The sequence below is a fragment of the Myotis brandtii genome, unplaced genomic scaffold, assembly GCF_000412655.1.
Source record: "Myotis brandtii unplaced genomic scaffold, ASM41265v1 scaffold68, whole genome shotgun sequence".
Lineage (NCBI taxonomy): Eukaryota > Metazoa > Chordata > Mammalia > Chiroptera > Vespertilionidae > Myotis > Myotis brandtii.
Genome location: NW_005370657.1, coordinates 2070388 through 2097378, shown reverse-complemented (window position 1 = coordinate 2097378; position 26991 = coordinate 2070388). Strand labels below are relative to the sequence as shown.

General features: G+C 45.0%; 1 protein-coding gene across 7 annotated transcripts in view; it reads left to right on the top strand.

Moving 5' to 3' along the window:
- The window catches only part of RALGPS1 (Ral GEF with PH domain and SH3 binding motif 1), a 240208-nt gene that overhangs the window by 8120 nt on the left and 205097 nt on the right, over positions 1 to 26991 (top strand). For 4 of the 7 annotated variants that reach the window (XR_001359669.1, XM_014529340.1, XM_014529338.1 and 1 more), the window contains exon 1: positions 8453 to 8579. The exons of 1 other annotated variant lie outside the window; for it this stretch is intronic. The gene's annotated coding sequence lies outside the window, so the exon portion shown is untranslated. Of the gene's footprint in view, positions 1 to 265; positions 286 to 6526; positions 6717 to 8452; positions 8580 to 26991 lie in introns of those variants that run through there. 2 more of the 7 variants (XM_014529333.1, XM_014529337.1) reach the window with 2 other exon arrangements.

The following is a 26991-nucleotide window of genomic DNA, read 5'->3' as shown; positions in this document are numbered from 1 at the left end:
AGGGCAGCGGGCGCAGGGATGGAGATGGGGGAAGGCCCACCTTTAGGTGCGGAGGCAGTTCGGTGGGGCTGAGGGGCTGCAAGAGGGGCGTGGGGTGGAGGGGTAGATGGGTCCCCTGGTTTGCCCGTGGGAGGTGGCTGCGAAGTGAGGCCGGAGCGGCCGGAGAGCTGGTGCCTGAGGCAGCCACAGGTGCAGGGGGCGGGGCTCGGGAGACCTGCGGGCGCGGGGCGGGGCCTGAGTGGTCGCTGGTCCGGAAGCGGGGCTCCAGGTGAAGAGCGGGCCGAGGTGAGTGGTCCCTGGAGAAGGGAGCGCTGCCTTCTCGGCTGTCCCGCAGGGTTCGGGTGGCAGCAGGGGTTTGGGGCTTTCCGAGGATTCTGGGGGCTTCGAGGGGTGCCTCTGGGCCAGAAGGGCCTGCCAGGCCTCCCTGTGCTTTTCCCGAGTCGAACTTGGGTCTCAGCTGCCCTGGTTACTTAGGCTGGTGGCCGGCCCCGCCTGTGCATCGCCGTGCCGTAAGTGGGACTTACCATTTTTCACATCTCGGGGACTTTTCCTGTTGCTGTTGCAGGGGCCATGCCTAGATTGGGGGCGGGGGGTGCGTGTCTTTCATTCGATGAGCAGCTGTTGAGAAGTGTGTGTGCTTGCAGACTAGTTGGTGTGAAGCTTGCAGGGTCCTGGCTTGCTGGCTCCTGATCCCAGAAGCTGCTGGAAATCTTAACAGGGGTGGTCTCCACACGCCCCCTACGGCAGCCCGGTCAGGGGGCAGAACAGGAATGAGGGTTCAGAGGCTTTTTCCTCGGTGTTACCTTGGGGAGTCTTTTTCTCTTTCGCAAAACGAGCATCATGGTACGTGCCTTGTGTGCCTCCCGGGGGCCTTGTGAGGATAGGATGGAGCTGTGCTTACTGAGCGAGCACATCCCAGTAAAGTTATGAGTCTCCCTTGTCTGTGTTGATGGGCAGGTCGGATTCGGGAACTGGGGGTCTGAAGAGGAGGAGATTTCTAGGTCATTTTCCTGTTTGAGTTTGGGATGAGGCTTGCGGTAGGAAACCCCCAAAAGATGACTGCTCCTCCCTGTCAGGCTCCGAGGGAGCCAGCCGTGGCAGGGTACAATGGCTGGAGGAAAGGGGTGGGGGTGGGGGGGGACATTTCATTGTTTGCTGACCTTTAGACCCCAACTCCAGTGAGGACTCTGAACTGGAGCATGAAGCTTAGGCTTGAGCCTTATGGAATTCCCCCTCCTGATTCCAGTACAAACTCTGATTTTACCACACTAAAAGGGGAATTAGGTTCCTACAGCGACAGAGAGCAGAAAGCAAGATGATGGGGCTAAAAAAATTCGATGATGGACCTTCCTCCTGTGTGACCTTTCATTGTGCAGTGCCTTTACTCCCTGGCAGTTAGACCAATCAGAGCTGTAATTCTTCCCACCTGTGTTGCATGGCCAGCAGAGAAGGCAGGAGGAGGCTTCTCCTCTATTGGTCTGCATTTGTCTTCACTTTAGATTACAGTGGTTCTCAACCTGTGGGTCTCGACCCCTTTGGCGGTCGAACGACCCTTTCACAGGGGTCGCCTAAGACCATCCTGCATATCAGATATTTACATTATGATTCATAACAGTAGCAACATTACAGTTATGAAGTAGCAACGAAAATTTTATGGTTGGGTCACAACATGAGGAACTGTATTTAAAGGGCCAGAAGGTTGAGAACCACTGCTTTAGAAGATAGGGGACTTTTGGGGACCAACCACCCTGGTGCTGGCTTCTCTCACTACCACCAGTTTTGTGTTGGTGACCTAGTGGCATCATGGGAGGGGCATCTCATGGTTGGTTGGGTCCTTACTCTGGCCTGTGCTCAGGCGGCAGGTACCTATACGGTCTAGCAGCAGCGTGTGTGAGTTGTTCCATTCTGTCCCGGCAGAAACTGTGTAAATGGCTGTCAGAGATTGGTGCCCTCTGGATAACCATCACGCTCTGTGGGTTCAAAGGAAAATCCAAACTTGGTGGCACGCAAGAGCTGGGACCTGTGTTGGATAACGAGGGGATGGCTTTTTGATTGTTATTATTGCAGTGGTAATATCCAGGGTTGAGAGACAAATTTCATTAATGGGAAATATTGCCTCTGAGGTTCTCTGCGACATAGCCCAGTCTACCTTTTAAAATTGATTTTCTTTTGCAGTATGGAGGGTAAAACCTCTGGTTTGGAAGTCAGACAGGTCTGCATTTGAAGCCTCATGCACCAGTTTCTTAGCTTCTCAGAGCTTTGGTTTCCTTATTTGTAAAATGAGGATAATTATGCCTACCTTGAGAGCTCATTATGAAGAACAAATGAGTTAAAATATGTGAAAGCACCTGATATAGTAGGCACTCAGTATATGCTAGGGTCCATTTCTGCCCCCCTGCCTGCCCATCTTTCAACACAACAGAACAGCGTGTAGCATAGAAGGACTGGTAGTGATTCTGAGGCTTTCAGTTCTTATGTAACTCTGGTCCAATCCCTTCCCCTCTCCAGGCCTCCGTTTTCTTAGCTGAGTGAGAATGTTAGGCTATGTGACCATTAAGAGTGGTCCTAGTGCCCCGCCTGTGTTGCTCAGTGGTTGAGCTCTGATCTATGAACCAGGTCATAGTTCAGTTTCCTGTCAGGGGACATGCCCAGGTTTTGGGCTCAATCCCCAGTAGGGGGCGTGCAGGAGGCAGCTGATCATTCTCTGTCATCATTGATGTTTCTGTCTCTCCCTCTCCCTTCCTCTCTGAAATCAATAAAAATATGTTTTAAAAGAGTAGTCCTAGCTCTAGCATTCTGATTAGTATGCCCTCATATTTTCTTGAAAGACAGGAGAGAGGAAACTAATGACCTGTTCTTTAGTTTTTTAAAAAAATATCTGTCTAGCACTTTGCCTGGCACAGAAAAAATGTTGCAACATTCGTGACATTAGTGAACCTCAACATGAAAGACAAAAGTTGTTTAACAGTCCCATTTCATCCCAAATTAAGTTCATCCAATTTATGTACATAAACATGCATAATTTTTAATGGTTACAATAATATATATGTGAGTATTTGGGAAAGACCTGGCAATAAGTGGTTTCTTTAAATGATGTTTTTATCTTATTTTTTAAGAAATTAAAAACAGAATCACACATGGATATTTTTAAAGGCAAGTAGTTCAAAGAGGGAACAAATGTAAAATTTCTTGCCTTGAGGTTCTAGTTCCTAGTTCTTCTCCCTAAGGCAAACACTATTACCATTATTTTTGTTTATTATATACTTTTTCTCTCGTACAAATTATGACATTCTGTACACACTCTTGCTGTTTCATCTGTTAACTTGATCTATTTGGGAAATTGTCCCAACACTGGAAAATGTTCCAATTGGTAGGTAGAGTTCCTCCTTAATAAATGTTTTTGACTGATATTGAAAGCACAATTTTGATCTCCATTCCACCACCCACCCCCAATGATGTTTACTCAGTAATGGTTAGCAGTCATTGTTTAGAAGAATAACAAGAGATAGCCCTTGTTCTCCTTTAGGAAAGAAATGGCTTTGGTCCCAGTGAACAATAGACTAAAGGGTAATCCACCTATTTGGATTCAAGGCAGAGGACAGAGAAAGGAAAGGGAATTTGTTCACTAGTCATTGAAAACTGATTTTTCATTCACATATTATTCATAGTTCAGCTCTGTCACTTACTGTATTACTTGAGACAATTTACCTAATTTTTCTGTATTTTAGTTTCCTTATTTATAAAATGGATAATGATAATAGGATCTGCCTTTTGGTTTTTTTGTGTAGAGGAAATGAGACCATAAAGGCAAGTACTTGCAGCAATAGCAGGTGGTAGTAGATGCTCAAGAAGGGTAGCTGGTATGTTATTCATAATCTAAAGTTGACTCTTATTCTTCATCAGCAGATATTTACTTAGCTGTTGAGGGTGAGCCATGGAGAATGAATGCCCAAAGTCCTAGCCCTTGAGATGCTCATATACTATTCAGGGAGACAGGCACACAAGTCACTGGTTACAAAACAGCATGGTGGGTGTGATGGTGGAGAGGTGGCCAGTATGGGGGCCATGGAGGCAGGAAACCATGACTTCTCCCTTGGTGATTTGAGAATGGCTTCCCAACTCAAATTTTCCCTTCTTTGTGAAACCTACTCAGTTATAGGCACAAGTGACTTTCATTGTTATACACCATGATGGGAGCATTGTTGCATGCATATTACTGCGCAGGGAGTCTCCTGCTTTCATTGTTGCTGAGTCTCCAGGATAGGCTTTTGTGGACATTGTGATGGATCTCTGCTCAGACACGTCATGCCAACAGTTGTTGGCAGACTCTTATCGATAAGTCATCAGGTCTCTGGTGAAACCCAGACTCTGGACTCTGTTACTTCATTCCCCAAGTATTTGAGTGCTTATTCCAAGACAGGCATGTACTGTGCCATATACCAGCTGTAGACTTTGGGTATGGCTGGTGCTACTTGTCCTACTAATTCTTAGGGATGGGAGAGGAAAGAAATGTTTGCTTCAGATGCTCCAGGATAAGATGGGGAGGCAGAAAAAAGGACAAATGTAAAAGTAAACTGCGTAGCTTGCTGACTCCCACTGCTCCTTTCCTCAGAAGTATGGCTGCTCACCCTTCCCTTGGGGTGGGGTTGTAGAGGAGCAGACCTGAGGGAGATGAGTAGGTGGTCTGTAAATTTTGACCAGGGGTAGGAGATAGTTGGTCAGGTTGGCTTCTGTGAGGGGCATCCTGGAGCATTTCTGGAGCCACTTTCTTAGAAAGAGAGAAAGTATCACTCCCTTCATGTGGCATTCATTCACCATCCTTGCTGGGCCCCTGCTTTGTTCTAAACCCTTTGCTGGATGCTGGGCCTATGCAGATGAAGGAGCTCCATTCTGTCCCTTGTGGAGCTGCTGGTTGGTAGGTGGAGAAGTCATATGTGATGGAGGACCTCAAGTGAAGTGGCCAAGAAGATTCAGACTCTGGAGCCAGGCAGACCTGGGTTCAAATCCTAGCTCTTCTCCCCTTGGCCTCTGGGACCTTGGGCAAGTATGCTCCCCCTTCTGAGTCTCAGTTTACTGATATGTACAATGGGGATAGCAGTGCTACCTTCCTTGGGGCTGTTGTTAAAGAGTCTGTGAAATAATGCAAATGTTTATCAGGGTGCCTGACAGGAAGCTGATGCTCACAGAGTGTTCACTGTCATTTTAATTATCCTCAGTGCTGTGGAAGCAGCAAGAAGCACCTCTTTGGCTATTTTCTCTGGGTTCTAGTATAGGGGAGTGGTGCTATTTGGGTGGTGAAGGTGAAGGTGATGGCTAAGGTATTAAAGAAAGCAACTATGAAGTCACAAAGTGCTCAAGGAGTCCATGAAACATTCCTCAGGGGCCCTGTTGATCCAGGGCCATGGGTTTGTCTACAAGTGTTTCTTCTTTTGCACAAGTTCTTCTCAAAGGTGATTTCCCAGCACCACCAGGAGCAATCACCTGAAACAATCAATTCCAGGACTTTTCCCTGTGGGGAGGCATGAGTCAGGCTTGTCTCACCTGTACTTACTGAGGTGAGCAGAGACCATGAAGACCCAGAGCAGCAAATCCTTCCACGGTTTTTCTGCAGAGCTTTCAAATCCCTTGTGTTCTTTGCAGAAGATTTATCTCCTGAGCATCAGAGAGGTAGATAGGGCAGCACTGAAAGTACAGACTCGAGTCAGGACGATGTGGGTTCGTGTTGTGATCCACCACTCACAAGCCCTGTGGTTTCAGGCAGGTGGTCACTCCTATTTCCTCACCAGTGCAGGAAGTGTGATGGTACTTACCTCCTCATGGTTCTTATAAGGCTTCAAGGAGGTGCTGTGGAACAGGACTTAGCATAGTGCTCACACACCATGAGCACCTGGTAAATGTGAGCTAGAATAACCAATGTTAGAGGGCTTTTTGGATGCCCTGTGGAGGGTGGCAGGTACAACTCGGCATGTGTAGGGAGTGCAGATGCAAGCTTAGGGCAGCCATAGGGCTCCAGTGAGGGAGAGGACAGAGTCACTTTGAGGGTGGGCCCTCTCTTCAGCCAGTTTAGGAACTGAAGGCTGGTGTCCCCAGTTCTTTCTTTTCTTCTGTGATTCCACATAAATAATGGGTCTTCAATAGGAACTGATGCAATATGATACTGTCCCTCTTTAGGATTTAAATAATTTTATTATAAGGTTTTATTTTAAGTTTAAGACAATTACTTGAGTAATCAGAAGAAAATTAAATGCTTGGTTCAACAGTCAAAGGTTTCTCTACGATCATCTTATTGGAGAGGAAAGAAAGAATAATGAACGTAATTAAATTTGTGTTTATTGGATACAATAATTCTCACTCACTCTTGTATAAGCTTAATAACTAGGTCAAGGGAATCTGTACTTTCGGTACATTTCTGAGTAATTAAATATTTATGGAAAACAAGTTAATAAATTTAGGAGAATTTGTTGTGTCTCTTTGTGGCAATAAATTCTATTATATGGAATTAGTGAATTTCACTATTTTGAAATATTTCTTATTTTGTGTCCTTTCTGTGGCTGTTTCTTTTTTCCCCTCTAGGCATCATTTCTCTAACACTTTGTCCACTAGCATTTGAAGATTGTTTCTCCATTAGGCTGTCGCAGCAAGCACCCTGCTGTAGGATGTAATAACACTGTGTGACCAACAGCCACTTCCTTGTGACTCCCCTACTGCTTCGCAGAGTAAGAGTCTGCATTTGTTCCTCCTGCCCTGATGATCTGAGTATGTCATTCCCTCTGCTCAAACCCCTTCATTGGTTTCTAAATTCTCTTAGTAAAAAGACCAAATTGTTAGCAAGGCCTGCAGGGTGTACCAATATGCTCTTCAGTGTAATTGTTGGTGGCATCTGTCTCCTCTGGTTTGGTATAATACAGTCCCATCAGATCATGCACTGTGGCTGCTTTGGTCACCATCGGGTCCTCAATGCCTGGCATATAGCATCTGGCTCATAGGTGCTCCATAGGTGTTTGTTGAATGAGTGCCCAGGAACTGATTTGAATCTATAAAATGAGAAGGTTGTTGGTTGGATCTGAGGTCCCTTTATTATAAAATATCCCAACACATTACAAAGTCTCTTAACACCAAAATTTTCAGCTTCATATTTATTCTGCATGGTAGGTGGGGGTAGGCTTTGAACTGCAGAGGATAAAATAGAAGCTCAGAGAGTTTAGACTGTTGAAGGTGTAGCTATGGGAGAAGTTTGGGGCTCCTCATGTGTCTTTTCTCACACCTTAGGCTGCCTCAAGGGGTGGTTTCTGACATACAGTGGAGGAGTCACAGGTGAGGTAAGGAAACAGAGAGATTCGTTGAAAAGACCTATTTGTAATATTTTCCCTTGGTTTTAGTTATTTTAATTTCCTGTTTATGAAATTTGAAAAGTTGAGTTCAATTTGGAGTGATGGGTTTTAAGGTCCGGTTTCATTCTAGGGACCAGGAAACCCTGGTCTTTCTTGTAAATGGCTCCAGTATAGTAATCATTGATGCTGATAGCTAAGATTAGAATTCATTCCTGTTTCGAAGCTTTTTAATAAAATCAGAAGTTACTTGCTGATTGATGTGTAGCATTCTTTTGATATTTTCAAAAGATGCTGGTTGTTTCCATTAGCTATTTCTATACTTTATCTCTGGGTAAACCTGCTACTGGGCTGTTTTGCAGTGAGCACTCCTGTGGCCTTTGTGCTCATCAGATGTAGTGCTAGTCCATCCCAAAGGTTAGAGATCATTGAGTCCATTCTCCCCACTTTCCGGATGAGCATGGGAACTTTGCCAGGGTTTTATACTCAGGTGTCCTGATTCCCTACCCAGCAACACTCATAGACTTCAGCATATCCATTTGCATATTGCAGTTTCTCAACAGCTACCGCAGCTCATGGAACATTGTGTATAGACGATGTCCACAAAGAAGCATTTCTCTCCGACGAAACCTCCGCGGCAAGGTTTTTTGTTGAATCTGCAGTGTGACTGCATGGGAAGAGGATCTAAGACCTGACTTAGTGCAGATCTGTGGCTGAGAAAAGGCAAGGCCTCTGGTGGGCTGTTAGCAACACACGCACTGGTCACAGGGGCTTCATCGTAATATTAGAAGGCTCCTTAAGGGCTGAAAGATTCTTGGAACTTAGTGTCATCAGCATAGCCAGTATACTTGTGGAACAGAGAGAGCAGCCTGGTATTACAGAAAGATCGCTGAATATGAAGCCAGAATGCCAGGTGTGTCAATTTGCTGTGACACCTGCTTCCCAAGCAAACAAGAATATCTCCTGTGTGTGCACATCCTTTCTTCAGTGGAAAGCCCCAGTTTTAAGATCTGAGATTGTTTTGTGAGGGTTGAGTCAGAGTAAAGAGAGCTGGGTAATATTAAAGTATTGTACCAACAATCAAAGGTAGCCTTATTCCTTCTTTGTTCCTCCCTGTCTTCCAGATCTACCTGCGTGCCGGCCCATCTGTCCATCCATCCATTCATCCACCCATTTATCCAGTCGTTGTTCAGGGCCTGCGGAGCGCCAGCACTATGCTGACTGTGGGGCTACAATAGAGGAGAAAGACAGGTCTGGTCCTTGCTATCTTTTAGCTTACAGTCTAGTAGTAGCGTTCAATACATATAAAAATAATAACAAGTATATGAAAAATTAATTATGATAATGGCTCCAGAAGAGGACTACAAGGGCTTAGAGGCCATAAACGGATGGTTTTATCTGGCTAGGAGGGTCAGAAATAGCCTCTCAGCGGAAAGGTGAATTGGAGTTAGCCAGGTGAAGAGGTGGCAGCTGTATCTGTCATGGTCCCAGCTGAGCAAGGGTCTGGTACATTCAAGAAGTAACAGCAAGCCAGTGTGGCTGGGACACCGATACTTGGGAGACACTATAGTGTTCCTGCCCTGGTGTTCACAGCACTGTTTTCCTGACCTGCAATGGGAATTCGGACAAATTCTACAGTTGCTGAGGCTTCTTCTTCAGAGCTCCCATCTGTCACCAAAGCATCCTCACTGAAACATTCCTGCGTGGTTTCCAAGATAGCAGCTGGGCTTATTTTTATTGCTTTAAAGATCGGTTGCCTCCTATGCTTCTCCAGGGGATGGAAGAATACTTTGTCTTATTAGTGGTTTTCATTCATGAAGTAAACATTTACTGAGCATGTAACTGGCTTGACTCCTTGTCCTTAGGAGCCCACAGACCTGACAGATAGGAATGAATAAATGATGATGCTGTGTCAGGGGTGTAAGTGGTGGAAATGGAAGCTTATGGGACCAAATCAGGATCACAGGATGTTAAAGGTAGATTTTCAGTTTCCCAGGTGAAGGGTGACATACTGCAGGAGAGAGCATGCGCTGTCTCAGGTGCGCTGTGTGTGCTGCTGGAATGTGAGGCTTGTGAAGGGAGGAGGACGAGCTAAGGGAGGTGAGGTTGGAGAAGTGGTTTGAGGTCAGTACTCAGAGGGACTTGCAGGCAGTGCTCAGGAGTTCAGATGTTATCCTGTGGTGCGTGGAGAACCATTCTGGAGTTATAGAAGGAGAGAAGCGCCATCAGTTATGATCCTGGTGGAGGATGGGTGGTGTGGGAGGAGACTGGAGTTTGGGAGGTGAGTAAGGGGGCTATTGCATCTGAACCCGGGAGCCCTGTGATTTGGGAGCACATTGTTGGTCCCTTCTGTATTTGAGCTTGGGGAGCAGGGAAGAGCCTGCTATAGAATTCCCAGAACTTTTAGGTTCAGAGTTAGAATACATGAGGGGGTCTCAGAGTTAGAGTACATGAGATCTATCCAGACTGCTGGTGGAGAGAAGATCCTAAACTGGCAGAAGTGGAAATCCCCCTGTTAGGTCTAAATGCCTGACTGAGATCGCTTACAGAATCCAGTGAAGAGGCTTTAATCCGAGAAAGCCAATGGGAAACTGATCTGTGATCCAACATGTGTTTTGTATTATCCTGAACTCAAAGACCTAGGAGTGTAAGATGGAGGCAGAGACCAGGCTGTCACTGACCCTGGTGCTGAAAGCCACAGGTGGGGAGTACTAAGAAAGGGTCAGGGATAACTCGCAAGTAGCTGTCCCTCATACCAGAGCCAACCACCCTGGTATGAAGCCATTTGCTCCCTAGGAAAGGAAAAAGAAGAGGGGTTAATGTTTGAGGAGTTCAGAAGCCCCAATGCTTAGGCAAAGAGAAGGGAGCAGATGGATAGATGGGAGTGCATGTTCCAGTACAGAGTGTAGCATGCTGTTCAGTTCCTGTGGGATAGCATATAAAGAAGTGGTTCAGAATAGGGCGCAGACTTAGCTGGTTTCAAATTCTGCCTTTGCCTAAGGACTCACTACCCAAATGACCTGGGTTAGGGTGGCCAGGACCCTGCATTCTTGGCATACCCAATAAGGCATGTTGGAGACTACAGAGCCAGAGACTATGGAGGACCGTCTCCGAGCAGGTGGTTGGCAGAATTCAATGGGATGATGCATGTGGAGTGTGTGCCAATAGGAAGCTCTCAATCAGTGTTATCTCTTAAAATGTTTGTGGGCTGTGGAAAGACTGGCCCAGCGATGACATGGTCAGGTATCATAGTCTCTGACTGGTGTTCAGTGTTTAGACAAGACTGAATGTCGTGGTGTTGACAGGACCCTGTGGAAACTGTAAAGGAGGAAAGCTAACTGTCAGTTGCTTGTGTATAGCTTTTGCCTTCTTGCACACATTGCATACCCAGTATATCCCTGGGGCATGTATTCTGCTAGCTCTTGGTAAATTTTTTCTAACTCTCTTTCTTCTTATATATAATCAAATGAAGTTATTTCTTGAGCTTAATGTTTGTGGTTTACCTAATTTGAAATAAAGTACAGTAAGCCTTAAGAAATAGGGTATTTGTTTATACATATATTTAGCAAAATTCTTGATAACTAATTCCAGTCTAATGAAACTTTAAATCTATATGATATATAAGAGTATAAAAAAAGTAGAACTAAAGGATGTTTAAAGATTAGCTCAACTTTCCTGTTTTATATACAAGGAAACTGAGGCAAGAGAAATGAAGATGTTGACTAAAGAGTGGTCACAGTTGATGAGTGACAGATGTGGTTCTGGACTTTAGCTTCTGGCCTGTCCAGGAAAACTTGAATCCATCAGGGCATATAGAGGAAACTGAAGGGAATCCGTCTACACTGTTTTTGGGTAAATATCTGTGTTCACTCAAGAATGAACAAATAGAAACACTAACATTCGCAAGGACCTACTGAGGAAATCAGCAGCAAAAGGGAAATAAACAAGGCATGCAAGAACTAAAGGAAGAGCAGGATTTGGGGAAAAGTTTCCAAGCCTTTACTCATGAGACTGAAATACATTTCAAACATCATCATCTTTGTTCTCTCAGAGAAGTTATAGATGCTCTGAAAGATGAGATGATGAGTCAGCAGACTGAGATGAAAAAGGAGCTTGAGACTTAAAGAACATGAAATAAATCACACAATGCAGCATCTGAAATTAGCCGGCACTACAGAGAGTCAGGAGTCAAGAGGAGGATCCACTGCCCATCTCAGAAGGGTCAGGAAAGCAACAGGAAACCCCAGATGTGGATGATGGACCAGATCGGAGATCAGAACAAATGGAATAGAAGTAATCCTCAATTTTCCTGAACTGAAGAAGACCTGAAGGGTTCATCATGAATCAGGCAAAACTAGCAAACTAGGTAACACTTAAAATAATATCCAGGTGAAGAAATTTTTAAATTTTGAGACTGAAGAGAGGATACATAAGCATCTAGGAGAAGGAAACTTAAAGTCAAAGGGGAAAAAAAAGACTAGGCTGGTCTTAGACTTGTCTACAGTAGGTTCCAGAAAGCTGTGGAGCAGTACCCATTGAATTTTGAGGGAAGAGGGTTATGACCCAATAATTTTATACTCAGCCAAGTTTCAGTTCACATTTGACAGTAAAGAAATTAGGGGGTTCCATGGTGTAATGGTTAGCACTCTGGACTCTGACAGTAAAGAAATTCATTTCAGTCATGCAAGATCTGTCATGGTCCCAGCTGAGCAAGGGTCTGGTACATTCAAGAAGTAACAGCAAGCCAGTGTGGCTGGGACACCGATACTTGGGAGACACTATAGTGTTCCTGCCCTGGTGTTCACAGCACTGTTTTCCTGACCTGCAATGGGAATTCGGACAAATTCTACAGTTGCTGAGGCTTCTTCTTCAGAGCTCCCATCTGTCACCAAAGCATCCTCACTGAAACATTCCTGCGTGGTTTCCAAGATAGCAGCTGGGCTTATTTTTATTGCTTTAAAGATCGGTTGCCTCCTATGCTTCTCCAGGGGATGGAAGAATACTTTGTCTTATTAGTGGTTTTCATTCATGAAGTAAACATTTACTGAGCATGTAACTGGCTTGACTCCTTGTCCTTAGGAGCCCACAGACCTGACAGATAGGAATGAATAAATGATGATGCTGTGTCAGGGGTGTAAGTGGTGGAAATGGAAGCTTATGGGACCAAATCAGGATCACAGGATGTTAAAGGTAGATTTTCAGTTTCCCAGGTGAAGAGTGACATACTGCAGGAGAGAGCATGTGCTGTCTCGGGTGCGCTGTGTGTGCTGCTGGAATGTGAGGCTTGTGGTGAAGGGAGGAGGACGAGCTAAGGGAGGTGAGGTTGGAGAAGTGGTTTGAGGTCAGTACTCAGAGGGACTTGCAGGCAGTGCTCAGGAGTTCAGATGTTATCCTGTGGTGCGTGGAGAACCATTCTGGAGTTATAGAAGGAGAGAAGCGCCATCAGTTATGATCCTGGTGGAGGATGGGTGGTGTGGGAGGAGACTGGAGTTTGGGAGGTGAGTAAGGGGGCTATTGCATCTGAACCCGGGAGCCCTGTGATTTGGGAGCACATTGTTGGTCCCTTCTGTATTTGAGCTTGGGGAGCAGGGAAGAGCCTGCTATAGAATTCCCAGAACTTTTAGGTTCAGAGTTAGAATACATGAGGGGGTCTCAGAGTTAGAGTACATGAGATCTATCCAGACTGCTGGTGGAGAGAAGATCCTAAACTGGCAGAAGTGGAAATCCCCCTGTTAGGTCTAAATGCCTGACTGAGATCGCTTACAGAATCCAGTGAAGAGGCTTTAATCCGAGAAAGCCAATGGGAAACTGATCTGTGATCCAACATGTGTTTTGTATTATCCTGAACTCAAAGACCTAGGAGTGTAAGATGGAGGCAGAGACCCGGCTGTCACTGACCCTGGTGCTGAAAGCCACAGGTGGGGAGTACTAAGAAAGGGTCAGGGATAACTCGCAAGTAGCTGTCCCTCATACCAGAGCCAACCACCCTGGTATGAAGCCATTTGCTCCCTAGGAAAGGAAAAAGAAGAGGGGTTAATGTTTGAGGAGTTCAGAAGCCCCAATGCTTAGGCAAAGAGAAGGGAGCAGATGGATAGATGGGAGTGCATGTTCCAGTACAGAGTGTAGCATGCTGTTCAGTTCCTGTGGGATAGCATATAAAGAAGTGGTTCAGAATAGGGCGCAGACTTAGCTGGTTTCAAATTCTGCCTTTGCCTAAGGACTCACTACCCAAATGACCTGGGTTAGGGTGGCCAGGACCCTGCATTCTTGGCATGTTGGAGACTACAGAGCCAGAGACTATGGAGGACCGTCTCCGAGCAGGTGGTTGGCAGAATTCAATGGGATGATGCATGTGGAGTGTGTGCCAATAGGAAGCTCTCAATCACTGTTATCTCTTAAAATGTTTGTGGGCTGTGGAAAGACTGGCCCAGCGATGACATGGTCAGGTATCATAGTCTCTGACTGGTGTTCAGTGTTTAGACAAGACTGAATGTCGTGGTGTTGACAGGACCCTGTGGAAACTGTAAAGGAGGAAAGCTAACTGTCAGTTGCTTGTGTATAGCTTTTGCCTTCTTGCACACATTGCATACCCAGTATATCCCTGGGGCATGTATTCTGCTAGTTCTTGGTAAATTTTTTCTAACTCTCTTTCTTCTTATATATAATCAAATGAAGTTATTTCTTGAGCTTAATGTTTGTGGTTTACCTAATTTGAAATAAAGTACAGTAAGCCTTAAGAAATAGGGTATTTGTTTATACATATATTTAGCAAAATTCTTGATAACTAATTCCAGTCTAATGAAACTTTAAATCTATATGATATATAAGAGTATAAAAAAAGTAGAACTAAAGGATGTTTAAAGATTAGCTCAACTTTCCTGTTTTATATACAAGGAAACTGAGGCAAGAGAAATGAAGATGTTGACTAAAGAGTGGTCACAGTTGATGAGTGACAGATGTGGTTCTGGACTTTAGCTTCTGGCCTGTCCAGGAAAACTTGAATCCATCAGGGCATATAGAGGAAACTGAAGGGAATCCGTCTACACTGTTTTTGGGTAAATATCTGTGTTCACTCAAGAATGAACAAATAGAAACACTAACATTCGCAAGGACCTACTGAGGAAATCAGCAGCAAAAGGGAAATAAACAAGGCATGCAAGAACTAAAGGAAGAGCAGGATTTGGGGAAAAGTTTCCAAGCCTTTACTCATGAGACTGAAATACATTTCAAACATCATCATCTTTGTTCTCTCAGAGAAGTTATAGATGCTCTGAAAGATGAGATGATGAGTCAGCAGACTGAGATGAAAAAGGAGCTTGAGACTTAAAGAACATGAAATAAATCACACAATGCAGCATCTGAAATTATACAGAGAGACAGAGAGTCAGGAGTCAAGAGGAGGATCCACTGCCCATCTCAGAAGGGTCAGGAAAGCAACAGGAAACCGGATGATGGATATAGATGCTCTGAAAGATGAGATGATGAGTCAGCAGACTGAGATGAAAAAGGAGCTTGAGACTTAAAGAACATGAAATAAATCACACAATGCAGCATCTGAAATTAGCCGGCACTACAGAGAGTCAGGAGTCAAGAGGAGGATCCACTGCCCATCTCAGAAGGGTCAGGAAAGCAACAGGAAACCCCAGATGTGGATGATGGACCAGATCGGAGATCAGAACAAATGGAATAGAAGTAATCCTCAATTTTCCTGAACTGAAGAAGACCTGAAGGGTTCATCATGAATCAGGCAAAACTAGCAAACTAGGTAACACTTAAAATATCCTCCAGGTGAAGAAATTTTTAAATTTTGAGACTGAAGAGAGGATACATAAGCATCTAGGAGAAGGAAACTTAAAGTCAAAGAAAAAAAAGAAGACTAGGCTGGTCTTAGACTTGTCTACAGTAGGTTCCAGAAAGCTGTGGAGCAGTACCCATTGAATTTTGAGGGAAGAGGGTTATGACCCAATAATTTTATACTCAGCCAAGTTTCAGTTCACATCTGACAGTAAAGAAATTCATTTCAGTCATGCAAGGACATACCTTGTGTGTAGCTTTAGCTACAGCCATGCACCATTCCTGAGAAAAAAAACACTAAGAGGCGTGTCTGGCCACTGAAAGATAAAGTAAAAGACCATGAATGGGCAAGTCAGCATAGGAAAGGATTGGCAGTGAGAGTGGAACCATTCAAGTATAAAATCATTTCTAAGTAACTGTTGTGATTGTACTTATAAAATAGAATACAAACGAAACAATTACTGAAAGAAGATAAAACATTAAACCATTATTAATAGAAGCAGGAATAGAATTCCTGCTCAAACCAGAGATCATGTGTATGAACACACTGCACTCCACAGAGCTACCCAGATATGAGTGATGAAAGATTTGAGTAGTATGCAGAACACCTGGGACCACTTGTATGGTTGTTCCTCTGGGCAATGTCTTTTCCAACGTTCTGGAAAAGACAGGGCGTTTGCTTGGCACCTTCATTCTGCAGGTTAGCACACTGCTGGTGGGAATGTAAAATGGTGCACGTTCTTTAGAAAACAATTTGGTGGTTCCTCAAAAAATTAAACATCAAGTTACCATGTGACCTAACAATCCTACTCTTAGGTATATACCCAAGAGAACTGAAACATATGTCTATACAAAAGCTTATACATTCATTTCATAGCAGTATTATTCATAATAGCAAAATGGAAACAGCCCAAATATCTGTTAATTGATGAATGGATAAGCAAAAGGTGGTATATCCATACAGTGAAGTATTATTCAGCCGTAAAAAAACAACAAAGTACTGATTCATGCTATAACATAGATGAGCCTTGAGAACATTCTAAGTAAAAGACACCAGACACGAATATGAATGTCTAGAAGAAACAAATCCATAGAGACAGAAAGTAGTTGAGTGGCTGCTGAGAGACGGGAGGAATGGGAGTGAGTGCCAGTGGATAAAGGGTTTCTTCTGGGGGTGATGAAAAGGTTCTGGAATTAGAGAGTGGTAATGGTTGTACAACTTGGTGAATACACTAGAAACTGCTGAATCTCCAGAAAAGCGTACATTTTATAGTATATAAATTAGTTCTCAATTTTTAAAAATAGTTCTTTTCTCGTTATTAAATATTAATCGTAGCAAACTAAGAAAACAAAGGTAGACAAAAAGCAACCATCCTCTTATTGTTAATATTTGGGGTACATATATCCAGACATTTTTATGTGTAAGTCTCCACAAGCATGTTCTGCTTTAGCTTCTTGTGAGGGTGTTTATGTAGGAAGGAATGTTTTGCTCCCTACATGAGTGGAAACAATGGAAATAGTGCACTATTTGGAATCAAAAGAACTGGGTTCCTGCTCTGACCACATCAGGTTTGTGAGCTGGAGAGAGGCACTTCATTTCCTACTTCATCTTTAAAAGGGACTGTAATACTTACTTTGTGATATCTTACCCACCAGAATGGCTAAAATGAGAAAAAGAAAAAGGTCATACCAAGTGCTGGCAAGGTTGTGGAGCAGCCAGGCTGTCAGACCCTGCTGGTGGGCGTGTTAGTTGGTTTAGCCTGAGTTGGAAAACTGGCCTCATCTACCAAAGCTGAACATACACTTGCCTTGTGATTCTGCAGTTCCACTCCTAGGTGTCAACACAGCAGGAAGGCATACGAGTGTGTGCCAAAGGTGTGCTCAAGAAGGTTTACAGCAGCACATCTGTAATAGCCAGACGGGAGAAAGTTGGGTGTCCGTCAGTGATAGGATGGACGGAAGATGCATGTGGTAAACTCCCACAGAGCAACACTGTCATCAGGAAGCACTAATGAACACTAACTCAGTGAAAAAGGATGGACTTTAGACATAATGTTCATCAGACACAGGTTACATACTGTATGATTGCATTCATACAAAGTCTAGGAGTCAGAGTAGTGGCTGCCCTTGGGAGGCAGGTAGAGAGAGGAGGGGGTGCGGTGGGTTCTGGGGCTGGCTGCGCTCTGTCTCTTCATCTGGGTGCTGGTCACGGGGGTATTCACTCTGTGACAGTTCTGGAAAAGCCCTGTGTGCTTTTCTGAACACATGTTGCACTTTTATAAAAAGTTTATTTATTTAAAACACTGAAAAAGGAAGCTTCTTAATCACATTGCTCTCACTAAAACTATTGTTAACAAGAATGAAAGTTTTTGTATTGTTGATAAATAAAATAATTATTTTAACATACTTATTTCATCTTTATCTCTTCCTTTGATCATTTGTAGCTTTATAATGTACATAACATGCTGATACATTAGAACATATATTTAATTTACAAATAAATATGTGTGTGTGAGAGGTGCTTACTTAATTTTTTTAAACTGTTGGTAGGGAAGAAACCAGAGGTTTGGCAAGCTGTGGCTCTAAGTCATAACAGAAGGGGCAGCCTGAGCAGAGACCTGGCTGTGGGAAGCAGGTGGCCAGTGGTGAACCTCAAGTTCCTCAGTCAGCATCCTGTACTTGGGTTGGTTTCTTGTTGCTGGTGCATGGGACCAGAGGTGGTGGTGAAGCTGAAGAGAAAGGCAGAGGCACAGGGGGAGGGGCTTTGGGGCCCTCAGGTACCCTTGGCGAGCCACACATGTACACAGGGGGTGTGCCAAGGGATCCTTTTCCCCAGATTAAACTCTGGGGTTTTCTCTGTGGTTCTTATGTCAAGGGTTTTTCTCTTTTCTTTCTCTCTCTACTTCCATGTGCAAAACCTCTTGTTGTTACCCTGTTGTGCTGTCATCCTTTTGCTCCCATTGGTCAGAAGACAAATGTTCTGTATCTGACTCTCCAGCAGCTGGGGTTACCTGGACATCCTCCTTTCCCTCAAGCTCGGGTCCATGTACCTCCCTGCAAGCCCCCTCCTCTCTTCCCAGTCCAGCTGCCCTCCTTGCTTTCAGCTGTCCTAGCTCCAGACACTTCATCAGAAAGGGCCAGCTCGTTGTGTGGGTTATGCTTGGTCATGGGAGGATGGGGTGAGGGAATATGAAGAGGTGACAATTACTGGGCAACCAGCTACCACCCTCCAACCTTTCTCCCTGCAATTCCTGCTCCCTGAGATCCTGCCCTCCCCATTTGGTACCTCTTCTAAGAATGCTTTTCAGCATTCCCCCGCTCACTGGAGCTCGCCTTCCTTTAAACCTTTGTGGCATGTGTTTTGACCCCCTGGCCACATTCTGCATTGCATTCTGCTCTTTTGATTTACCCTGTCCTTCCTGCCTTGACTCCTTGACTAGACTTTAAGCTCTTTTAAGGTGGGAAATGTGTCTTGCTTATTATTGTATCCCATGCAGTGCCTTGCTTAATATCTTACATTAGGTGCTCGGAAAGCAACATGGAATCTTCTAGGGCTCCCAGAATCCATCCCTTTTCCAGCCATGGCCTCAGGTCTTGATATAACATAAAAGAATATGGGAAGAGGCAGAGAGTGTTGGCGGTTCTATTCAGGTAGGAGCAGTTACAAAAATGTTAAAAGCTGAAGTATTACAATATTTATGAGATTTTTCTAGTAGCCTTACCCTTCTGTCAACCCATTATCACAAAAGAGGCAGAAGGTGAAGTTTCTGATACTTTCCTGGCAGGGCCCCAGTCTTCCTTGATATTTCATGATTAACTACAGGACAAGTAATTCATATAGTGCTTAGAAGACGCAAGTTCCCCATAGCTTACTTATCAGTGGGATCGGTTTCCCGAAGGAGAACACTGGAAACAACTGTTGGCTTACAGGTAAGTACACGAGAAAAATGAGACTCAGATAAGTAATTTCCCTGAGGTCACACCGTACGCAGGTAGCAGAGTTGAGATTTGACTTGGGGGTCAGTCTAGTTCCTCTCTGCTGTCTGTGCTTTAGGTCTGATTAGAACTGAATTTCACAAGAGGGGCTGCATCTGCAGCTACCTGCTGCCTGTGCCCTTGATGGGGCTGCCGATCACCCTGATCCCAGGGGATCTGGGCAGAATTGCTCCCAGTACAAGCAGCTGGCAGAGGACTGCCTCTCCCCTGTCATCACCGGAGGTGGGGGGCACAGGATCTGCTCCCCCATTCGCAGCAGGATGGTCATGGTTTGCCAGCTCCTTTTGTATGGGCCCCTTGAGCAAAGGCTGTCAGGTTGTCCAGGGCCACAGGCTTGCTACTGCTGCAGAAGCTCGAGTAGCCTGGCACGAACAGGGTGTGAGAGCCCACACCCTTCAGGCAAAGTCAAAGGACAGCTCATTTGCAGGGACAGCCTCTCACTTGGAGCAGTGGATCCTGAGGCAGGATGGATGGAGAGGATGCATAAGGGCTTTCATTTATAGGGAGAGAACTTCCTAAGGGACGAGAGTACAGTGTACCAGAGGCTTTCTGGAACTGAAAACAGGGCGTTTGAATTTAAAAATCAATAAAAGAACTGAAATTAGTGGTTTGGAAGGTCAAATAGAAGAAATGCCTCAGAACCCAGAATAGTAACAAAAAGAAGTGGGAATAATGAATTAAAATGTGAGGCACTTGGAAACCTTGTCCAGGGGACCTGGCACGGGGATAATGGGAGTTTCAGAGGAGAGAAAGGAATAGATGGAGGAGTCACTGAAGAAAATTTCACTGAATTGAAGAAAGATTTGATTCTTCAGATTAAATGGATTCATTAAGCTCACATTGAGACCAACACTTAGACCTATTTTCTAGTAAAGTTCCTAAACTCCAAGAAGAAAGAGAAAAAATCTTAAAATTTTGTTGGAAGGAAGAACAGGTTTTCAAAGGAAAGAGAATCAGACTCTTGCTGGTCTTCCCATGTGCAACCCTGGAGGCTGGAAGACAGTGGATTGGCATCTCCAGACTGTCACAGGGAGGGGCTGCAGCCCTCGGTGTACCCAGCCAAGATGTCACTCACAGCTCATTGCAAACGAACGACATTTAAAACATGGGAGGGCACAGAGCATGGCATTATCTATTAAATGCACCTGAGGAAAATACCTGTGACCTTCTCTAGCCGAAGGACAAAGCAGAGCAGAGATATTGAGACAGGGGAAGGAGCAGGGAGGAGGGAGAGGAGATGACCCATCCCTGTTTACACTGGGGTGGGAGACAGCAGAGTGGGCTTGGCACCGGCTGCTCCAGTGACATTTTGTCGTCTGGTCTGGTCTGCACAGCTCTCCTTCCTGGGCTGGAAGCCATGTCCAAGGGGCTGGATGGGGAAGGGCCTGGAAGAGGGACTGCACACTCTCATCACAGAACACGCTCCCCCACAGGCAGCACCTGGGATTCTCCATGGGTTGGGTGCCTTTAAGTGCCCCCTTGTTTCCTCACACCCAGCTTTCCGCACAACCTTGTCTCCTGATCCTACCCTGTGAGGGCCATGGCCCTGACCACTTAGGAATGGATTGGTATGCAAGGGAGTGGGGGGTGGGTGGAAGGGGAGGAAGCAAATGGAAAGCAAGGACCAGGCATGATCTTCACATGGGTGATTACTGGTTGGTGTGTTGAAGGTCAGTCTTTAGGGAGCCTGGGAAGGGAAGTGGCAAGTCTCACTCATATTTATTTATTTTTATATATTTTTATTGATTTCAGAGATGAAGGGAGAGGGAGATAGAGATAGAAATATTGATGATGAGAGAGAATCATTGATTGGCTGCCTCCTGCATGCACCACACTGGGAATTGAGCCTGCAACCTGGGCATATGCCTTGACCGGGAATTGAACCATGACCTCCTGGTTCATAGGTCGATGCTCAACCACTGAGCCATGCCGGCCGGCCAAGTCTCACCCACTTTTAGCTGAAGCCCCTCTGGGGTGGATCCTCCTGGGTCTTGCCTGAGCTGAACCTGAACCTGAGCCCAGTGCATTAGCCCCAGGTATTTGTGCCAATTCTCCCTCCCTCCCCTTCTCCCCCATACTGCAGGGGTGTTTGCACCTGCCAGAGCACCTTCTCTCCTTGAAGTCCTTTTGTGCAGTTCTTGAGCCTTTTTTTTGCAGGTGTCTGGGGGTGCTGATGGGGTGGCTTAAACATCGCAATCTTGCTGTAATCTTGCCCCTTTCTGCAGCAGGCTGGGGGAGTAGTTCATTCATTTTTATTGCGAACACAACAGACTCTGCTGGGAGCTGTGCTGAAAACTGTGGACAAAATAACATTTAGGCCCTTACACTGTGATCAATACTGCACAGAGGTGGCCTCAGTTCAGGAATGTAAGACATGTAAAGCTCTTAGACAGGTGCCTGGCCCCCGCCGGTTCTCCTGAGTGCCAGCTGGATTGTTAGTTTATGCTCCCAGGAGGTGAGCACAGCCCCAGATCCCCACTCTACAGAGGGGGAAATGGGAGCTTATAGGTGCTTGCAAGTGTCATGTAGGTGGTAGGTGGCTGTGTCAGGATTCAAATCCAGAACTGTTGGACTTACAAGTCCTGTCTCTGAGGTTAAATGAGATAGGTATGATTTCTGGTTTAGCAGGGAGATGCCCAGAGAAAGCAATCCTGCCATAGTGACAAGCACTACAGTAGGCTAAACGGAGGGTGCACAGAGAGGCCCTCGACCCACACACGAAGGATGGAGAAGAGACAAGTATTCCAAGCAGAGTCCTCGGTGTGATCAACGTTGCTGCCCCGTCACCCAGGGGATATGCCTCAGTCTCCTTTGGGCTTCACTGAGGAGGCACTAGCTTATTGGTCTGAGCACATGCTCAGTCTGTGATTAATCATTGAGGGCAGGGGTGTGTCTGCTCCTTCCGGCCAGACTCCTGGGACCTTTCATTGGGAAAGACCCCTCCTCTTCCAAGTACCATGTGACCTGAGTCCAGCGGTTCTCAACTTGTGGGTCGCGACCCCTTTGGCGGTCGAACAACCCTTTCACAGGGGTCGCCTAAGACCATCCTGCATATAAGATATTTACATTACGATTCATAACAGTAGCAACATTACAGTTATGAAGTAGCAACGAAAATAATTTTATGGTTGGGTCACAACATGAGGAACTGTATTTAAAGGGCCAGAAGGTTGAGAACCACTGCCTGAGTCCCTGTCACTGCTTAGGAATCTCCCAGCCTTCTTGGGGACACATGCACATGGCCTGGGTTAGCTCTGTGCTGCCCAGCTATCACTCCACTCCTGTCTCTCCAGTGAGCACATTCGGCTGTCCATTTTACTGCTTCATTGCAGTTATGCATAAAGGAATGAAGCACCATTATAAGATTATGATTGAAAACTAAGCTAAATAAACCCCACCATTGCTTTGCACCCCCACAAATCAAACTGTGTTTGTTTGCCTGTTTCCCTTCCAGTCCTTGTCCACAGGGCAAGAGGGTTTTTATATACAGTTGTGCCTGTCTCTTGCTTCCTTTTCACAGTTGGAAATGAGTTATCAGTTAGGAAATGGCCACCAGGTGGCGCCACAGCACCAGACATCTGACTCCAACCGCCTGTCTGTAATACCTGGTGGTGAGCCATCCTTGAAGTGCTTATCTATGGAAGTTTATTTTCAATTTTCTCTTTAAATGCTATGCTTCTCATAAATGTTTATCATAATAATTGAAAAAATAAGAACAGGTATACAAAAAGGAGAAAGTAAAAGTGTCATACAATGACACCTTTAAGAAGCAATGATAAAAACAATTGAATAGATATCCTTCTGTACGTGTATGTGTGTTTACAGTAGACATCAATATTTAAAAACATGTCCAAATGTCACTTTCTCAGTGAGGGCTTCTCGGACACCCCCCTTCAAAATTGTAACCCTGTCCCCTTCCCACTTTCCCTGTCCCTTTTTCCTGCTTTGGTTTTTTCCTCTTATCTATCACCAGCCAACATACCATATATTATACTGAATGCTTTATTTTTATTTGTTGTCTGTTTACTCCAGAATGTACAGGGGAACTTTTGGCTTTTTCTTCACTGCTCTATGCCCAGCACCTGGAACAGTGCCTGACACATACTAGACTTTCAGTAAATACACGCTGAATGAATGAATGTTAATATGTCCTGAATTTGTGGACATCTTTCTCTGTCTGTATATGTTGATCTATCTCATCCTTTTAAACCACTGCTTAGTGTCCCCTTGAATGGACACATTCCACTGCCTGTCCTGAAACATCCATGTGGTTTCTCAGTGTTTTCTTGCCTTTTGTAGGTGGTGTTGCAGTCAGTGACCTTCCTGGAACATACTCCCTGGTTGCCAGCCTGATGATTTCCTTGCTTTGCTCAGATTCTGGGCTTAGTGCTTTACACACAACATATGATATAATCCTCATACCATAAACCTCACACCTGTGAAAGGTGCCACTCTTAGCTTCTCTCTTTGCAGGTGACAAGCCCCTGCCCAAGACCACACGTCTGCCGAGAGTTGAGCCACAGCTCTTGGAAGGGGATTCATCCTTTATTTTTTCAACCCACACCTGAGGATACGGTTTTATTGATTTTACAGAGAGAGGAAGGGAGAGAGAGAGAGAGAGAAACATTGATAGATTGCCTCCCGTGTGTCCTGACCGGGGATGGAACCTGCAGCCTAGGTATGTGGCCTGACCATGAATCAAACCCAGAACCTTTTGGTATACAGGACTGATTCTCCAACCAGCCAGGGCAGGGGGGCGTGTTTCTGTATTAAGGATATTACTTCCTCATCTCTCATGTAACATCACAAATACCCTTCCCCCACTTTGTAGATTGTCTTTCATCATTTTTTTTTCTTTTTTGTTTTTGTCTTTTCTTTCATCTTTTTTATAATGTCTCTTCCTAGTCAGAAGTTTTAATTTTTATTGTAGTTAAACCTGCCAATAGTTTCCTTTGTTTTCTGGCTTTTGTTTCACCCTAGAGAGGACTTCTTCACCCCGAGATTATTAAAAAGTGATTTGTGTACCCACTAGTATTTTTGTGGGGATTTTTTATTTAAATCTTTAATCCATCAAAAATTTATTATATATAATACTAGAGGCCAGTGCATGACATTTGTGCACTAAGGCGGAGAGGGGGCGTGGAGAGGTGGGGAGTGTTCCTCAGCCTGGCCTGTGCCCTCTCGCAGTCTGGGAGCCATCAGTCAGACATCCTTAGCGCTGCTTCTGAGGCAGGAGAGGCTCCTGCCACCACCGCTGCGCTCAGCCAGCTCGCCAGCCGTCAGCCCGGCTTCTGGCTGAGCGGTGTTCCTCCTGTGGGAGCGCACTGACCACCAGGGGGCAGCTCCTGCATTGAGCGTCTGCCCCCTGGTGGTCAGTGAGTGTCATAGCAACTGGTCGTTCCACAGTTTGGTTGATTTGCATATTACTCTTTTAGGATAATATAGGATGGGGTAAAATTTTAAACTAATGCCCCCCTCAAGTGAATAGTAGATTGTTTCACCAACATTTATTGACTAGTGCATTCTTCCTCACTGTTTGAAATGCCGTCTTGGTTGGATACTAATTCTCATGTGTCCTGGGTCCTGTGTTGTGGACTGCTCTGTCCTGCCTATCCATTCATCTCTCCTGGTGGGACAAGCCCCTTCTCATCATGCTGCTTTTCTGAAAACTCTGAGCTCTTTTAACTATTCTTCCAGATGGAAGTTTAAATGAATGTGTTGAATGCCAAAATGAATTCCCTTAGGATTTAGAATGAGCTTACATTTATACATACATCAGCTGGGGAGAGTTGATGTCTTTACAATATTGTTCCTTATTAAGAGAAGTGAAATAGCTCTCCTTTGATTTTAAACTCCTTTTTTTGTCTTCTAGTAAAATTTCATAATTTGCCTCAAATGAAATTTGTACATTTCTTAAAAAATATATATGTAGGCTCTTGTGCCAGTACATTTTTGCCATTTATTGTTTGGATAGAGGAAACAGTTGATTTTATGGCTAGATATCTAACACCCATGGCTTTTTCCTTAATCTAGCTCCATTTTCTGGTTTGTTGATGTCATCCTTCCTTGTATTTTAACACTGCATCAGATTTCTTGTTCTTGTTTTTTATTTCTTTGGTCATTTTAACAAGATTTGAAAAGGGGAAGGCGAATGTGTTGACCCAGTTTATGGTTTTGAAACCAAAATCTATTTTTATAGTTTGATGTGAAAATATCATTTTCTCTGTATACCCCTGGCCAGCAGCAGTGTCCAGGAACGTGCAGGCCAGGCAGGCACACTTAGGGGTACATGTGGGAGTCAGAGAAGGCTGAGCCCAGGCAGGGCCCTGTTCCCCTCGGGATCTCACAGCAGCAAATGGGGAGAAAAGAGGGCCTTTAACAGGCGTGTGACCTTTTGGCACTTAGTGATGCTCCTAAAGGTGTGGCCCAGTTAATGACCTGGACCGTTACCAGTCAGACCAGTTACTAGTAAGTCTTCTGCCTGTGGCAGGGACTTGGAAGGAGAGAGGGAGTAAATCATTTCCTGTCCCCATCCTCTGTCCACCAAGACAGTGCATGTTTGGCCCATGTTCACCCGTGTGAAATACCTGAACCTCCACACCCCAGAGCTGTAACTCTCCAACAATGGTTTGTACAGGAAAGGGCGATACCTCGTTATAGGCCTGGCTGTAGAGATTCTGTTGGGGGTGGGGAGTGGAGTGGGATGTAAGGGTGTAGAATCCCTTTTTAAATTTTTAAATTGTTTTGAAATAATTTTACACTTACAGATAGATAAATAGAAATTCACATATACCCTTCACCCAGCTTACATGTTAACAGCTTACATAACCACAGTACAGCTATCAAATTAACATTGTTGCAGTACTGTGAACTAAACTGTCGACCTTTTTCAAATGTCACCAGTGTCCCCCTAACGTTTTTTTCCTGTTCCAGGATTCAGTCCAGGATTCCTCCTGCATTTAGTTGTTGAGTCTCATGAGTCTCCCAGTCTGTGACAGTTTCCTTGTCTGCCCAGAAGGTCACATCAGATCCTCATTGGATGAAATTTATGGTCTTATTTTTGTGCTTCTGTTTCACATACGCTAAAAGCGTCTCTTCCAGGAGACTTCATCGAGCCCTGGGTATCATTACAGGTGCCCCACTGGCTGGTACTCTCATGAAAATCAGCTTCTCCCGCCTCCCCAGGCTGCCCTCCTCCAGGGCAGGTCTGAGTAGTGACAGCGTTCTTTCTCCAGGGGCAGGGGAAGCAGCTAACCAGCCCACCCTTGCCATCTTCTCTGGGGCTTGCTTTGTCAGATGTCCTCCTCTCTTTCTCTTGCACTGTTAATATTTGGTGTTGTTAATGTAACTCATTGTGCTTGAGAACATGCCCAGGAGTGCGAGAGTCCACGGCCAGCGTGGCTTTCGCGGGTTCAAAGACTTGGAGGGAGGGCTGACGCACAAATGATACACAAGATGGAATATTAATTTTTTAATTACCGGGGGAACCAGAGGACAGCCTAACCCTAGCGGTCAAGCTCTTTCCGTTGCTCCATTCCCAGCTGCTTTTATTAGCTAGAATACACAATTGCCTTTAGGAATGCAAACAGACATATCAATGGTAATGTTTAGCAAACAGTAAGATTGTCAGGCCTTGGGGGAGTTTGCTTTAGGCCATTGAGTCAGCAGCAGGTAATAAAATGTAGATATTCACCCTGTGAATATCAAAAGGAGTCCTGGTCAGCCTTCTGCCAGACTCCTCACATTTATATCAATTACTGTTGATCTTGGTCGCCAGCACAGGAGTGCCCAGAAAACCCCAGTCCCCATCTCCTGCCTGTGTCTCTTGCCTTCCCTTTTTCTGCCCACCTGGCCGGGGGGGGGGGGGGGGGGG